The sequence below is a fragment of the Homarus americanus genome, unplaced genomic scaffold, assembly GCF_018991925.1.
Source record: "Homarus americanus isolate GMGI-L3 unplaced genomic scaffold, GMGI_Hamer_2.0 scaffold367, whole genome shotgun sequence".
In the NCBI taxonomy this organism is placed as follows: Eukaryota; Metazoa; Arthropoda; class Malacostraca; order Decapoda; family Nephropidae; genus Homarus; species Homarus americanus.
In genome coordinates this window covers 16,644,865-16,662,023 of record NW_024743709.1, presented here as the reverse complement: position 1 = coordinate 16,662,023, position 17,159 = coordinate 16,644,865, and the positions used below count along the sequence as shown (strand labels likewise).

At 46.7% G+C, this 17,159-nt stretch overlaps 1 pseudogene; it reads left to right on the top strand.

The window, feature by feature from the left end:
• Positions 1–17,159, top strand: part of LOC121877294 — a 70,911-nt pseudogene that overhangs the window by 9,398 nt on the left and 44,354 nt on the right.

Sequence of the window (17,159 nt, the reverse complement as noted above, 5' to 3'; positions counted from 1 at the left end):
CATTCCTTTACAAGGTTGTTTCGTAGCAGATGTTTCATCATGGCATCTCTGACAATGCTCTAGTACTTTGCACACTATCCTGGTCAGGCTCACTGGTATATAATTATTTACCTTTATCCTCTTCAGCTATTGCTCGGCTCGTTAGCCGCTTGGGCGATCGGTCACGTCTCCTTTACGCACTGTTGGCAAGTACTGGGCATGCACCTGCTCCTGAATGTACTTGAACCTGCTCCAGTGCTGGCCAAGTCTGGTCTCGAAAGAGCTCACACTCGGTACCGTCACAACACTTTCTGGTAAATTGTTCCAAGAGTTCACAACTCTCACTCCGAAAAAGTTTGCCCACACAGTTTTCTGGACCTGCGGCTTCTTCAATCTTGAGCTGTGACCCCTTGTGGGGCGAGCGTCCGCCAGCTCCAAGTAAGGACACTCGACTGAGTAGTGCCTCTTTAGAAGCTTATACACCTCAATTGGGTCCCCCCTTGCCCGTCTGTAGTATAAGCTAGGCAAGTTCAGGCGCTCCAATCTCTCAGCGTAGTTGAGGTGCCGAAGTGCAGACACCAGTCTGGTGGCCCTCCTTTGAACATTTTCAACCAACTGACAGTCCCTAGCATATCTCGGGGACCAGGCGGGGTGACAGTACTCCAGATGGGGAAGCACTTTACTCTTGGAGATCGTTACGAGGGACGGGCCGTCTAAATATCTGAACGACCTTATTATAAGATCCAATAATTTATTTGCTTGATTTACCATCTTCTCGCAATGCCCCGAGAACATCAGCTCATTGTCAACATACACACCTAGGTCCTTCTCACATTCAGTCTCAACTAGTGCAGTTTCTTCATCCCGTTGGGACATATGATACGCCTCTTTACCGTTGGTACGCCCTAGGTGCATCCTCTTACATTTCGTGGCAGTGAATCTCAGCAGCCATTTCTTCGACCATTCTTGGAGCTCACAGAGATCCTTCTGCAGGTCTTCACAGTCCGCACGGTTCTTGATTTCCCGAAATAACTTGGCGTCATCGGTAAACATTTGTATGGAGGAGTGTACAACGCCAGGCATGTCATTTATGAAACAAACAAGCAACAGCGGGCCCAATACACTACCCTGCGGTACCCGGCTTGTGACAGGTACAGATGATGATTTCATGCCTTTAATTACCACACACTGCTTGCGGTCATGTAGAAAGTCTTCTATCCACGCTAGGACATTTCCCCAAATTGCGTACCCTTCCAGTTTGATTTTTAGCCTTTCGTGGGATACAATGTCGAAAGCCTTGGCAAAATCTAGGTATATGTTGTCGATATTACCACCCCTTTCCAGAATATGGGTCTAAATATCCAATACCTTGAGCAATTGTGTTTAGCTGGAGCGCCCCGGCATAAAACCGTGTTGGCAATGCTCTTCAATGTTGTATCATAGTAGATGTTCCATCACGGCATCTCTAATAATACTCTCAAGTACTTTACATATTATGCTGGTTAGGCTCACCGGTCTATAGTTGTTCGTGGAGTGACGATCGCCCTTCTTGAAGATAGGGCTGACATAATCCACTTTCCATTCACTGGGGACCTTTTGTTCATCCAGGCATTTACAAAATAGGGTATTAAGGGGCTCGGCAAGCTCGTTGCACAACTCTCTTAGCACTATGGGGTGCACCATGTCAGGCCCGGGACTCTTATGGACCTTTAGCGTTGACAGTTTATTTCTAATACCCTCTTGTGTGAGCACAATATGGGTCAGTGCTGTGTCGAACCGTCTGTCCTCAAATGCAGGAAGGTTAATCGCATCCTCATGTGAACACCGAGGAAAAGAAGCTGTTCAATGCCTCAGCTTTATCCTGGTCAGAATTTGCATAACTACCATCTTCAAGCCTCAGGTCTAATACTCTTACTCGCGTTTTTAATTTCGACTTTGCATAGCGGTAAAACGCCTTTGGGTTTGACTTGACCTCGCTAGCAACCAGCCTCTGGAGCGCCTTTTCAGCCCTTCTACACTCTGCCTTTGATTGGTTTCTGGCTCTTGCATACATCCTCCTGTCCTGCTCATCGTTTGACCCAACCCACGTCTTGAATTTCTGGGTTTTCTTCTTAGCTTTGTTGACCGCTGCATGGTTCATGTATAGGGATCCCCTCGTATTCCTAGAAGCACTGGGTTTGGTCTTGGGTATATATTTATCGATCAAATGGGTCACTTTACTAGTTATGATATTCAGCGTAGTGTCTGCGTTCTTGTGCCTTAATGAGTCAGGCTAGTGGATACCCCTCATCTCTTCCCTCATCCCGTTGTAATTTCCCTTGTAATATTTGCACCTTGGCCTGGCCTTATCTTGAACTAGGTAACAGTTAAATCTGAATGACAACACTATATGGTGACTGGTGCCAACTGGGGCAAGGTGTTCCAGTTTGGCCACCATACCCTCCTCGTTTGTTATGATGAGGTCTAGTGGCTTGGGTGTTTGCTCCCCTCTGTAATATGTCGGGTCTCTAACATGTTGGAACAGAAAATTATCTCTAAGAGTTTCCACAAAAAGAGTAGCAGGGTTATTCAAGTCATTTGGGGTGAACTCATTTCTCCAGTCGATGTCGCCATAGTTAAAGTCCCCCATGATAACAAGGTGGCTAGGGTTGAGCATCGCTGCGCTGTCTATTAAGGCTCTTAAGTTCCTTTCATTTAGTGGGCCACAGTTTGGGGATCTGTAGATACACCCGACGATAAGTAAGTACCCTCCCTTTAATTTAATTTTACACCACTTGGACTCTTCAAAAACATCCTCTCCCTGTACCCTCGCCTGGCTGGCTCTAAGGTCTTGCCTAGCATAGATAACCATACCCCTCTTGCAAGTTTTTTTTGAGAAAGGTTCGTAAATGAGTCATATCCAGCAATACTGAACTCTCATTCCTCTGGGTCGATTCTCCTGTTCTTGTACAACAGTTCTACAACTCCTACAATATCGGGTTGGTGTACCTTCAGTAGTTTTTCAAACTCCACTCTCTTATCAAGGAACGTGTCAGTATTAGTGTACATGACATTCAAGCCAGAGTTTGTTCTTGGCAACGTCTCTGCTCATAGTAGTTGCCCCACCCCCCTTTCTCAGAAGCTGCAGCATTTACTAAGTACACTGTATTTTGCAGGGTGTGGTTAGAAATGTCATTGCTTACACGGGGCTGGTAGGCGGAGCTGGTGCCACTTCCCGGGTGGGGGGTAGAGCGGGTGGAGGATGCGCTGCTGCCCCCTGGCCCTGTGTCGGCACACTTGCTTCCACTACCCTCTCCCTGAATATAACCCATGTACACCCGTCCCCGTTCCTTCTTGATTCTTCCCTTCTCTGCTTCAATCCCAGCAGGAGCTTCTTGTGCTGTTCCCTCTCCATTACCGTGCGATCTGGGTGAATAAATACACTCCGTGATGCCTGCTCCTTGCTATGTCTTTTTGCCTGCAACTTAACCTCCCATTTCTCCTCCTCACTCACTAGTGTGATCCTGAGGGGGTGAGGCTTATCCCCCTGCTTTTGTCCCAGCCTCCTCACATCCTGAGGGGTTGATGGCATCTTCAGAACCTCTGTACAAATATTCTTCAACTGCATCTTATCGTGTGTTATCTAACTCTCAGTTCAATTATTCGTGGAGTGACGATCGCCCTTCTTGAATATATGACTCACATGAGCTATCTTCCAGTCATCGGGACCCTTTTGCTCCTCCAGGTATTTACAGAACAGGAACTTAAGGGGCTCCGCAATGAGACACTTTTGATTGATATTGTTTTCTCAAGTTTTCATTTCATCGTGAGTTTAACAGCATGTTTACGTCAGTACAGCAGTTAACAATACAGTCTATGGAAAGTGAGCTAAAAAACCGAACAATGAAACGTTTCTTGTGAGAATGTGCAAATCTATTCCACAGGCGAGGGATCGGAGGTAACACGAACACACTGCCCAGACGAAATCATGAAAGTCAGTACCTTCAGACCGTACCCTCACTAGAGCTGGTGACGGGGATGAGGGAGGATATTTTGATAGCGATTTTAAGTGACACCACAGGTTTATCTTTCGTCATGGGTGCTTGTCACCTTAAAAAATTATCTACATAATAATAATAATAATAATAATAATAATAATAATAATAACAGATGGGGCGGAGAGTTTTGACAAATAAAATCGTCTAGTATATTTTCTCGGAATCTAGCCCCAAAATGAAGAAATTTGAATCAGAATACAGTATTCTGAGCTACAAGTTATGGGATGTAAACAGTGCGTCAGGGTTGTAGTGTAAAACTGAGGGGTAAGTGGATATGGTAAGAAGAGGCTCTACACGGTGGAATATTGACATCAGAGGTACCTACGTACATAGCCCTACGAAGGCCGTAGATGGGTGTAAAATGATGGTACTGGTAAATGAAGTTCGTTGAGACAGTGACTACTAAATAATAAGAGAGATGTCAGTGTGAAATCCTACGTTTAAGGTCGTTATTGTTAATTGTTTTGATATTTATCTTTCTGCACCGAGTCGAGGAAATAAAGTATCATTGTATCTAACTCAAAGACGGCAGCACTACTCAATCCGGGAACTCGTATAATTATTTACATACCTATACTGAAAATGGTAGTCCAAGTTTTACTGAAATGTGTCATGATAAGATCTGAGGTAAGAGTGATGCGTAAAATATCAATGTTGTGTGATGATACATGATGGTGTTGTCAAAATATATGTTAAACTGAATATAATCACAACTGTTACTGTTTATTATTTATATCATATTAGTAACTTTGAAGGAAAACATGTTAGATGCAGCCCCAGAATTAGCGGTGACTAAATCATCTTGCATCAAAATTTTTATTTAGTTTACTCAGAAAGAAGTCTTGAGAAGAGATAACTGGTTTGTTTACTGTTGTTAGAAGATCAATGATTTTTATTAAGAAAAAAAGTTGGAGCTAAAACGGAACCTTGAGAAACATCAAAATTGATACATTAATTGTCGGAAACCCCGCCCAAAACATCACATACTAAGGTCATATCGAAAGAAAAAGGTCTCAGAGATGTGCTAAAGTTAATTTTTGCAGGTAAAGATCGATGCCAAACTCTGTCAAATGTTCCGGAAATGTCAAGAGCAACTGCATGATTGATGAATTGAATCCACGAGGAATGTTAAGTGAGCAGTAGAGCACCCTGCACCCCGGAAGCTATATTGGCAATCCCTGGGCTGGGTAAATTAGTATTATCAAGGTGTTTTTTAATGTGACTATTGAATATTGTTTTAAAAATCCTTACTTCTATGGAAGTGAAAAAACTAGGATTTAGTCTCTGCTTGGAATATACAGCAGCATCTTTCTATGAAGAGCGGAAGACAGAGGTGTATTAATGGTACAAAATATGGCCTGAATAGAAACAGAGCGGGAGAGAACTCTACAGTGTCCTTTTCAGGGTTGCCAACTCGGATTTTCAAATGTCGCTAGGCTGGTACCTAAAAGTAGCTAAATGTCGCTAAATCTTCCATGGAAAGTCGCTAGCTATTATTCCCCCCCTTCAGTAATTTGATGCAAATTATATTTTCATAATGCCGACTATAATGGACGGAGTATAAATAAAATGCATTATGTAAAAATATCATTTTTCAGATTTTCTGTGAAATGTGGCGCAAGAATATTGCATATTATCCCAGAACACTTTGATCTTTTTAACTTGAGTTCACTGCCTGCCTTGCTGTCACTAAAACATACTTTACACACTTCACTTAAGTGTTCTACCACACGAATAGAACAATGTTCAGCTACAAACATGGCCAGAGTTCCCTCCACTTTTTTTGCTTCACCAAGTTTCTTGAATGGTAAAATTGTCTGTCTTTCTGCACTAAACGGCTCTTCTGCTTTCTTGTGTTTTTTAGTGTTTTTATGTTTTTCAATGTCGCACAACTTAGCAGACAAAGTACACTTGCAAAATTTACAAAATCCTTTTTTATTATCTCCTGGCACCTCCAGAAGCCAATTTTTGTATCTGTCATCTCTGAGCCATTCCTTCCTAAATCGCTGCGAATACTGTGGCTTACCCATTTTCTATTGGGACTATGAAGGGTTCAAATTAATAAACAGCATGCAAACAAGCGGAAACTTTCCTTGATGGTTTTTGGCAAAGCGGGTGAACAGTGTCGACTTGCGGGGCAACTGTATGGAGTCTATGGGTCACCCATGGTGGACGCGTATGAGAAGTTTGGAACCACGCAGGCTTGATAGAATTAATTCTATAAGATGTTTTGCTAATATTCTTTAAAATTTAGCGTATTAATGAAATTCATATTGCATATCTGACAAAAAGGTAAGTTACCCAGGTGCTACAAAGGCGAAGGTAATAGACAAATAAATGACGACACGGCAACATTAGCCATGGACGGGCTGACATCAAGTGATCAGGAAATAGACGTGTCCCTCCTTCTGTACCACGACCCGTTCAAATGTATTAAACTTTTCTTATTATTTATTGTCCCTGTAACCCCGTTGCTATATATTATGGCTCGAAATTAGGAAAACTGAGTTTTCATGGACAGTCCAAAAGTATCCAGAAAGTCGCTAGATTTCTGTGGATATTGTGGGGTATGGGATGTTTGGTTCACACTCAGGATGGAATGGAGAAAGGAAACTCACAATGTGCTCTCTATATACATGTTGTATTGGATGTACAATGCAGCTTGGTGCTGGGAAGGCAGCATGGTTACAAGCGTGATGTAGAGAGAGCTGGTTGGTGAGGACGCTCAGAGAAGGACAGCTTGTGGCTCGCCAGCGGGAGAGAGTACCGCCAGGCAGGCGGAGGAGGAGCGAAGGCCGCCAGGCAGCGGCGGAGGAGGTGTTGCTGGCTGGTTGGTGTAGGTAGAAGGAGAGACAGATCACCACGAGGTCAGGTCTTAAATAGCGGGGGTAGGCGTGGCTTAGCAGTTGACCCCCGCTCCGTGGTGTATGGCGGCGCTGGTTGACCTAGACCACGAGGCATACACTGGGGAATTGGTGGGGTCGGCTAGGCAGCGACAAACAGCGTTTGTAGGGGAGAATTCCACTACAATACTCCCCCTTCCCTCCAGGCTGTGTAGGAGACTTGTTGTCTGCAGAGTTGCATAGCACATGTGAGGCAGAACGGGCGGTGCGTGCCTCATGTGAGACAACGGCGATGGCGTGGATGAGCCGGTCGCTGGGGACAACTGTCTAGATACACAATATCTGTGGGAGTAGAGAGGGAGAATAAGGGTGTGTGGAGGCGATGAATGTTGTGCTTCCCTCACGGCAGGTACAGAGTCGACAGATGCGCCTGCTGAGGTGTGTGGACCTGGGTCAGGAGCAGGGGCTGTGTCAGCAGCAGCGGATGAGGGCTCGTGACAGCAGCTGGGTCCACGACAGCAGCAGGGTGCAGGACATTAGCAGGGAGTACCTGAGGGAGAAAAGAGGGGTGTGTGGGTCCGCACTCAGGAACAGAGGCCGCATCAGGGGCGGCAGGGGTTACTGCTGGGCCGGGGTCGGCGTCTGAGGCAGGACGGGTGTGCTGGGGTCGGTAGGACGTGGTGCTTGGGGCAGGAAGAGGAGCTGGTGTCTGCTTAGAGTAGCAGAGCTGCTCTAGGTTGTCTAACCTGCGGTGTAGAGACAGTAGCTGTAGAGCCGATGAGAGCTGCTTCTGGGTGGATAAGCCAGTCTTCCATGTTGCTTGAAGACTGGGAGCGTGATCAGTTTCTCCTCCATCCTGTGTGAGTGCGAATCTCCGGGAGTCACCATTTGTGGGGTATGGGATGTTTGGTTCACACTCAGGATGGAATGGAGAAAGGAAACTCACAATGTGCTCTCTATATACATGTTGTATTGGATGTACAATGCAGCTTGGTGCTGGGAAGGCAGCATGGTTACAAGCGTGATGTAGAGAGAGCTGGTTGGTGAGGACGCTCAGAGAAGGACAGCTTGTGGGTCGCCATGCTCGCCAGCGGGAGAGAGTACCGCCAGGCAGGCGGAGGAGGAGCGAAGGCCGCCAGGCAGCGGCGGAGGAGGTGTTGCTGGCTGGTTGGTGTAGGTAGAAGGAGAGACAGATCACCACGAGGTCAGGTCTTAAATAGCGGGGGTAGGCGTGGCTTAGCAGTTGACCCCCGCTCCGTGGTGTATGGCGGCGCTGGTTGACCTAGACCACGAGGCATACACTGGGGAATTGGTGGGGTCGGCTAGGCAGCGACAAACAGCGTTTGTAGGGGAGAATTCCACTACAATATCTCTAGATTTACGACAAGTCGCAAATCGCTCTAAAATGTCGCTAGAAAAAACAAAAAGCTCTAGATCTAGCTACAAAGTCGCTACAAAGGACTCTTTTTAGTAATTTATTAGTTTTTCTGATACATTTTAATTTTCGTTTTCTTAATCTCATATGCAAATCGAAATCATGTTGGTAGAAATTTATAAAAGACTCTAGTGGCGACACAAAGAATAAACACAGAAAAGGCAGAAAAAGTTACATTTTAAAAGACTTACCATTGTAACTGACTCCCTCCTTTTACAGGTGAGTTCGATCCAAACCTTGTTTATAATAGTTGTTGGAGATGTTTATTGTCCGTCGTCACTAGTATGTATTGCCTATATTCTAAATAAATATACTGCATAAATGATAATATGGCTCATTACACTTAGTACATATCTTCGTTTTTACTCAACAGTATTAAACAAATTTTCTTCTATTTTTAGAAAATGAAAAATACAGTAATAAACCATATCAGTAAAGTAGGATGCAAAACTCCTAGTACCGCTGCAAGAGAACGAGGCTATAGGATTATTCTCTGAACGAAAACCATTACACTACTGAGATTACTATTATTTTCAGTGATAAGATCGGTCAGTGATGTACTACATCCTCCCACTACTGAAACCACTCAAGACCTCAGTGAGGACCCCTGGCGTGAGAGTGATCAACTGCAGATCCACCCACGAGGGAAACACATGCGGCCCAAAGCCCCTTCCATCACTGCTTCCCTGGTGAGTCTCCAGTTCACGTACTATGCTACTACTGTACCTCTGCCACTGACAAATATAATTAAAAGACGGATGCTAATATTTTTGCGTTTACATGCTTACTATACTTATTCATACACACATGCCTCTTCCTTGTTATTGTTATAATGTTATTACTGAGCTTCAACAACTAAGGTCTTTAAGCACATAGTACGGTTAGTAATACTGAACACTAGTCCAATAACAATAAAAAATATGAGAGATAGAACTCGATGATGAAAGGTGGCAGTCCACAGCTAGTAGGTTACCCACCCTCTTGGCATGAGGGTAGATTTTACCCCCTCTTGGCATGAGGGTGGGTTTCACCCCCTCTTGGCATGCGGGTGGGTTTGACCCCCTCCTGGCATGAGGGTGGGTTTTATCCCCTCTTGGCATGAGGGTGGGTTTGACCCCCTCTTGGCATGAGGGTGGGTTTGACCCCCTCCTGGCATGAGGGTGGGTTTTACCCCCTCTTGGCATGAGGGTAGATTTTACCCCCTCTTGGCATGAGGGTGGGTTTCACCCCCTCTTGGCATGGGGGTGGGTTTGACCCCCTCCTGGCACGAGGGTGGGTTTTACCCCCTCTTGGCATGAGGGTGGGATTTACCCCCTCTTGACATGAGTGTGGGTTTGACGCCCTCTTGGCATGAGGGTGGATTTCACCCCCTCCTGGCATGAGGGTGGGTTTCACCCCCTCCTGGCATGGTGGGCCCCCTGGTATGGGGTTTCACCCCCTCTTGGCATGAGGGTGGGCTTCACCCCTCTTGGCATGAGGGTGGGTTTACCCCCTCTGGCATGGTGGGTTTCCCTCTGGCATGAGGTGGGTTCCCCCTCTTGGCATGAGGGTGGGTTTCACCCCCTCTTGGCATGAGGTGGGTTCCCCTCTTGTGAGGTGCCCCTCTTGGCATGGTGGGTTTCACCCCTCTTGGCATGAGGTGGGTTCACCCCCTCCTGGCATGAGGGTGGGTTCCCCCTCTTGGCATGGGGTGGTTTTACCCCTCTTGGCATGAGGTGGGTTCACCCCTCTTGGCATGAGGTGGGTTTTACCCTCTTGGCATGAGGGTGGGTTTCACCCTCTTGGCATGGTGGGTTTCACCCCTCTTGGCATGAGGGTGGGTTCACCCCCTCTTGGCATGAGGTGGGTTCACCCCTCTTGGCATGAGGTGGGCTTCACCCCTCTTGGCATGAGTGGGTTTCACCCCCTCTTGGCATGAGGTGGGTTCACCCCCTCTTGGCATGAGGGTGGGTTTCACCCCCTCTTGGCATGAGGTGGGCTTCACCCCTCTTGGTATGGTGGGTTTCACCCTCTTGGCATGAGGTGGGTTCACCCTCCTGGCATGAGGTGGGTTTCACCCCCTCTTGGCATGAGGGTGGGTTTCACCCCTCTTGGTATGAGGTGGGTTTCACCCCTCTTGGCATGAGAGTGGGTTTTACCCCTCTTGGCATGAGGGTGGGTTTCACCCCTCTTGGCATGAGGGTGGGCTTCACCTCCTCTTGGCATGAGGGTGGGTTTCACCCCCTTGGCATGAGGTGGGCTTCATTCTCCTCTTGGCATGAGGTGGGTTTCACCTCTTCTTGGCATGAGGGTGGGCTTCACCTCCTCTTGGTATGAGGGTGGTTTCACCCCTCTTGGCATGAGGTGGCCACCCTCTTGGCATGAGGGTGGCTTCACCCCTCTTGGCATGAGGTGGGCTTCACCTCCTCTTGGCATGAGGGTGGGCTTCACTCCTCTGGCATGATGGGCTTCACCTCCTCTTGGCATGAGGGTGGCTTCACCTCCTCTTGGTAAGGGTGCTTCACCTCCTCTGGTATGAGGGTGGGCTTCACCCCTCTTGTAGAGAGTGGGTTTTACCCCTCTGCATGAGGTGGGTTTCACCCCTCTTGGCATGAGAGGGTGGGCTTCACCTCCTCTTGGCATGAGGGTGTTTCACCTCTTGGCATGAGGGTGGCTTCACCTCCTCTTGGTATGAGGGTGGGGTTTCACCCCTCTTGGCATGAGGGTGGCTTCACCTCTCGTGCTGAGGGGTGGGTTTCACCTCTTGGCATGAGGGTGGGCTTCACCTCCTCTTGGCATGAGGGTGGGTTTCACCTCTTGGCATGAGGTGGGCTTCACCCTCTGGTATGAGGGTGGGTTTCACCTCTCTGCATGAGGGTGGGTTTCACCCCCTCTGGCATGAGGGTGGGTTCACCCCTCCTTGGCATGAGGGTGGGCTTCACCTCCTTGGTATGAGGGTGGGTTTCACCCCTCTTGGCATGAGGTGGGTTTCATCCCTCTTGGCAGTGGGCTTCACCTCCAGTATGAGGGTGGGTTTCACCCCCTCTTGGCATGAGGTGGGGTTTCCACCCCTCTTGGCATGAGGGTGGGTTTCACCCTCTTGGCATGAGGGTGGGTTTCACCCCTCTGGCATGAGGGTGGGCTTCACCTCCTCTTGGTATGAGGTGGGTTTCACCCCTCTGGCATGAGGGTAGGTTTCACCCCTCTGGCATGAGGGTGGGCTTCACCTCCTCTTGGCATGAGGGTGGGCTTCACCCCTCTTGTATGAGGGTGGGTTTCACCTCCTTGGCATGAGGGTGGGTTTCACCCTCTTGGCATGAGGGTGGGCTTCACCTCCTCTTGGTATGAGGGTGGGCTTCACCTCCTCTTGGTATGAGGGTGGTTTCACCTCCTCTGGCATGAGGGTGGGTTTCACCCCCTCTGCATGAGGTGGGCTTCACCTCCTCTTGGTATGAGGGTGGGCTTCACCTCCTCTTGGTATGAGGGTGGCTTCACCTCCCTCTTGGTATGAGGGTGGGTTTCACCTCCTCTTGGCATGAGGTGGGTTTCACCCCTCTTGGCATGAGGGGGCTTCACCTCTTGGCATGAGGGTGGGTTTCACCCCTCTGGCATGAGGGGTGGGCTTCACTCCTCTGGCATGAGGGTGGGTTTCACCTCTTGGCATGGAGGGTGGGTTTCACCCCTCTGGCATGAGGGTGGGCTTCACCTCCTCTTGGCATGAGGTGGGCTTCACCTCCTCTGGCATGAGGGTGGGCTTCACCTCCTCCTCTTGGCATGAGGGTGGGCTTCACCTCCTCTTGGTATGAGGTGGGTTTCACCCCTCTGGCATGAGGGTGGGTTTCACCTCCTCTGGCATGAGGGTGGGCTTCACCTCTTGGCATGAGGGTGGGTTTCACCCCCTGGCATGAGGCTGGGCTTCACCCCTGGTATGCGAGGTGGCTTCACCTCCTTGCATGAGGTGGTTTCACCCTCTTGGCATGAGGTGGGCTTCACCCTCTTGGCATGGGAGGGTGGGCTTCACCCTCTTGGCATGAGGGTGGTCACCCCCTTGGTAAGGGTGGCCACCTCCTCTTGCAATGAGGGTGGTCACCCCTGGCATGAGGGTGGGTTTCACCCCCTCTTGGAATGAGGGGTTGAGTGGCTTCACCTCCTCTGGCATGAGGGCACACCCCTTGGCATGAGGGTGGCTTCACCTCTCGGAGGGTGCCCCTCTTGGTATGAGGGGGCTTCACCTCCTCTTGGTATGAGGGTGGGCTTCACCTCTTGGCTATGAGGGTGGGCTTCACCTCTGGTATGAGGGTGGGCTTCACCTCTTGGTATGAGGGTGGCTTCACCTCCTCTTGGTATGAGGGGTTCACCCCTCTGTATGAGGGTGGGCTTCACCTCTGGTATGAGGTGGGCTTCACCTCTGGCATGAGGTGGGCTTCACCTCTTGGTATGAGGGTGGCTTCACCTCCTCTTGGTATGAGGGTGGGGCTTCACCTCTCTGGTCATGAGGGTGGGCTTCACCTCCTCTTGGTATGAGGTGGGTGGCTCACCCCTCTTGGTATGAGGGTGGGCTTCACCTCCTCTTGGCATGAGGGTGGTTTCACCAATGTCAAGCACACCCGATAATCTATTCATTTATTGGTAAAAGCGTAAGGGTTAGCGCACAAGGAGGCAACTAATCCCCCATGTGCTCCGATCGAGTCTCGAGCCCATGACCATTCACTCAGTAAGTGAATCAACATGTAATGAGGGTAAAGTAAGAGTTACAAGTAAGGTAAGAATTATTAGTAATAGGATTGTAAAGTGAGGAAAGTTTGGTAGCGTGGCAGATTAGTTGTTTAACTGTTACTATGCTCTTAGTGGAAATTTTCTAAACACCACTATCAAGTACAGCTATTTATTAGTTAACTCAATGGCATGGGCACATTAATAGATCAATATATTGATGTTACTAGACCATGACTCTCGGACACAAACATGAAATGGATACACTTCCCACCGTAAGTAACTCACCCCACGGATCACTCTGACAACGACTCACGTGTGACCTGAGGGAGGCCCAGCAGAAGGGGAATACCTGCAAGTGCTGCTGGACTATGTCTCCTGTGGGAGACTCTGCTCGCTGGGGGCTCTGTGCTGGGAGGAAGTTTCCCTCTCGACCTCAACTAGTGACGAGCGTGACTCCGTGTTCTGACCTCCAGTCTGTCTCTGTCTGTCCCGGGAAGAGCCATTTTGCCCCTTCCTGTTATAATAATAACGCCTCGTAAGGAGCTGAAGGCCCCTTTATTGGAGGGTCACAGGAAGGCAGATGATGTCACTAATTAACATCAATCTGTGTGTGGAGACAGCTGTGTTTGATTCAGGGGTTGTAGGTTTCTTGAGTTAATACGGACATGATCGCGTGGCGGTCAGACTTGGTTGCCTTTTTGAACGTGACCTTACTGGGGTCTTAACTTACTTTTAATTATGAAGCGGTGTGTCAACTTACGAGGGTGTACACCTGCACCACTGTTGTCAGCTATATGTGCTGTTCTTCTCTGGGCTGTAAGCTAAGGTCTGATAAAGTCATTACAATCAACTGACCATATTTGATGATGGTTATGATGTGATTCCTCATGAAAAGTCGACGTGGTTCTTTCACTAGCAAGTGCAGCATTTAATATTGGAAGAACAAATACTTATAATGTATACAGCCTTAACAACATCAACCTAGAGAAGTCAACTCCAGAAAGAGACCTAGGGGTACTATATAAGCCGGACCTACGGCCTTAGAAACAGTGCGTTAATGTTCGAAATAAGGCAAACAGAGTATTAGGTTTTATATTGAAGTGTAAGTAACAAGAGTGCAGAGGTCTTATTGCAACTATATCTTGCGCTAGTTAGGCCGCACCTCGATTATGGTTCAGTTCTGGTGCCCCTATAGAATGGATATACATTCACTAGAGTTTGCAGCAGCGAAGAATGACGAAAATGATTCCGGGACTTAGAAACCTTCCATATCAAGATAGGTTAAAGAAAACTAAACTTGCATCCCTAGAAAGACGAAAGAGTGAGATATGATAGAAGTATTTAAGTGGGTGAAAGGAATCAAGAAAGGTGATATAGATAAAGTCTTATAATATCCAAGCAGGATAGGACTCGGAGCAACGGATTTATGGAAAAAGTTTAGGTTTAGGAGGAGATAGGAAGAAACTGGTTCACAAAAAGGTGGTGGACGAGTGGAACAAGCTTAGCAACTTTGTAGTAAGTGCGGGAACTCTGGAAAGTTTTAAAAGGAGGCTAGATAGATTCATGGATGATAGAGAGTGATAGTAACTCTTGACAGGAGCTGCCATGCACAGGCCAACCGGCCTATTGCAGACTCCTTATTTTCTTATGTTCTTATGTACTGTACAAGGTTAAAGTGAAATTTTGAGGGATAAAGTGACGTTGCACACCTTGATTATTACCAGATATATGTACAGGGTATATGGTCTAATCACCAATGAGATAGATCACTATCCTAACTACTGACCAATCAGTCTAACATCAATTGTTGGCAAATTACTGGAAGCAATCATTTCAAACTCTATTCGAAATCACCTGGAGAAGCACAAGTTGATCAATGATTCCCAACATGGCTTCACAAGCGGGCATTCATGTCTAACTAATCTATTAACATTCTTTTCATCTGTTTTCGAATCAGTGGACGAGGGGTACAATTATGATGTGGTATATCTCGACTTCAGCAAAGCCTTCGAGTCCCTCACATAAGACTCATGGCATTAAAGGAGATATTCTAAAATGGATTAGGGCGTGGTTACAGGACAGGAAACAGCAAGTGAGCATTAACGGCACTAAATCCCATTGGAGGAATGTCACTAGTGGAGTTCCCCAAGGCTCAGTACTCGGACCATTATTATTTATTATATACATAAACGACATAGATGACACAAAAATAGAGCGTGTAATTAAATCTGATGAGGACTCTGCAAAACTACAGGAAGATCTAAAAAAAATTTTCGAATGGTCTGAAAAATTGTCTGATGAAATTCAATGTGGACAAATGTAAAGTACTCAGTATAGGAGATGTAATCAGGGAAACCAGATACCAGATGAACTATGATGTTATTGAGAAATCCGACTGCAAGAAAGATTTAGGAGTAATGATAAGCAGGAATCTTAAGCCAAGTAAGCAATGTGTATTTGCTCGAAACAAAGAACATAACAACATAACAACATAAGAAAATAAGGAGTCTGCAATAGGCCAGTTGGCCTGTGCAATGTGCATGGCAGCTCCTGTCGAGAGTTACTACCACTCTCTATCATCCATGAATCTATCTAGCCTCCTTTTAAAACTCTCCAGCGTTCCAGCACTTACTACAAAGTTGCTAAGCTTGTTCCACTCGTCCAACACCCTATTTGTGAACCAGTTCCTTCTTATCTCCCTCCTAAACCTAAACTTTCCAACTTAGATCCGTTGCTATGAGTCCTATCCTGCTCGGATATTATAAGAACTTTATCTATATTGCCTTTATCGATCCCTTTCACCCACTTAAATACTTCTGTCATATCTCCCCGCACTCTTCGTCTTTCTAGGGAATGCAAGTTTAGCTTCTTTAACCTATCTTGATATGGAAGGTTTCTAAATCCCGGAATCATTTTCGTCATTCTTCGCTGCACCGACTCTAGTGAATTGATATCCATTCTATAATAAGGGCACCAGAACTGAACGGCATAATCGAGGTGCAGCCTGACTAATGCAAGATATAGTTGCAATAAGACCTCTGCACTCTTTTTATTTACACATCTAGATATAAAACCTAATACTCTGTTTGCCGTATTTCGAACATTAACGCACTGTTTTCTAGGCCGTAGGTCCGGGCTTACAAGTACCCCTAAGTCTTTTTCACTAGTCGACCTTTCTAGGTTGATGTTGTTAAGGCTGTATACGTTTGACAGTATTTGTTCTACAAGACTAGCGAAGTCATCTTAAAACTATACCTTGCGCTTGTGAGACCTCACTTGGATTATGCAGTTTAATTCTGGTCACCGTATTACAGAATGGATATAGAATCCTTGGAAAGAATTCAGAGGAGAATGACAAAACTAATCCCGGGCATTAGGAGCCTTGAGTATAGAGACAGGTTAAAGCATCTTAATTTGCACTCCCTCGAGAGACGTAGAGTGAGAGGCGATATGATAGAGGTGTATAAATGGAAGTCAGGGCGGAACAAAAGGGACATTACCAAGGTACTCAAACTATCCAACCAGGAGCAAACTCGAGACAATGGTTTTAATTTAGAAAAATTTAGATTTAGGGGCCGAAATATGTAAACATTGGTTTGAAAATAGAGTAATGGACGGGTGTAACAAGTTACCAAATATCACCATTAACTCGAATACTCTGGATAGCTTCAAACATAGGTTGGATGGATATATGAGCAATAGGGGTTGGGTGTAAATGGGACTGCTCAGTATGGGCCAATAGGCCCGCTGTAGCTTCCTCCATTCTTATATTTTTATGTTCTGATATAGGGAATATTTCAATGGCTGGTAGACTCTGGAGTAAAAATATTTCTTACCATCAATTTTTTGGGACGTTTACTAAAATAGCAGGAACCAACTGTTACTTGGTACAGTACATGGCAAAACCAGTCCAGGTTCAAATATTACAAAGGAAATCACGACGGGATGAGGGAGGAGATGAGGAGTATACTGGCCTGACTTACTAAGGCATTAGAATGCAGATGCGACGCTGAACATCATAGCCAGTAAAGTAAACCATTCGATCGATAAATACATACTTAAGACCAATCCCTGTGCTTCCAGGAATATAAGGAGACCGCTACACATGAACCATGCGGCGGTCGGCAAAGTTAAGAAGAAAACTCATGATTTCGAGAAATGGGTTAGGAC